The sequence below is a fragment of the Kryptolebias marmoratus genome, linkage group LG1, assembly GCF_001649575.2.
Source record: "Kryptolebias marmoratus isolate JLee-2015 linkage group LG1, ASM164957v2, whole genome shotgun sequence".
Lineage (NCBI taxonomy): Eukaryota > Metazoa > Chordata > Actinopteri > Cyprinodontiformes > Rivulidae > Kryptolebias > Kryptolebias marmoratus.
Genome location: NC_051430.1, coordinates 31,824,049 through 31,824,682, shown reverse-complemented (window position 1 = coordinate 31,824,682; position 634 = coordinate 31,824,049).

Here is a 634-nt window from a genome sequence, read left to right as displayed (position 1 = left end):
GTTGCCTCGGTGACTCCAGGTACGGTTGCCTCAGTGACTCCAGGTACGGTTGCCATGGTGACTCCAGGTATGGCTGCCTCGGTGACTCCAGGTACGGTTGCCTCGGTGAGTCCACGTACGGCTGCCTCGGTGACTCCAGGTACGGTTGCCACGGTGACTCCAAGTACGGCTGCCACGGTGACTCCAGGTATGGCTGCCTTGGTGACTCCAGGTATGGTTGCCTTGGTGACTCCAGGTATAGTTGCCTTGGTGACTCCAGGTATGGTTGCCACGGTGACTCCAGGTACGGCTGCCTCGGTGACTCCAGGTACGGCTGCCTTGGTGACTCCAGGTATGGCTGCCTTGGTGACTCCAGGTATAGTTGCCTTGGTGATTCCAGGTACGGTTGCCTCAGTGACTCCAGGTACGGTTGCCTCGGTGACTCCAGGTATGGCTGCCTTGGTGACTCCAGGTATAGTTGCCTTGGTGACTCCAGGTATGGTTGCCACGGTGACTCCAGGTACGGCTGCCTCGGTGACTCCAGGTACGGCTGCCTTGGTGACTCCAGGTATGGCTGCCTTGGTGACTCCAGGTATAGTTGCCTTGGTGATTCCAGGTACGGTTGCCTCAGTGACTCCAGGTACGGTTGCCTCGG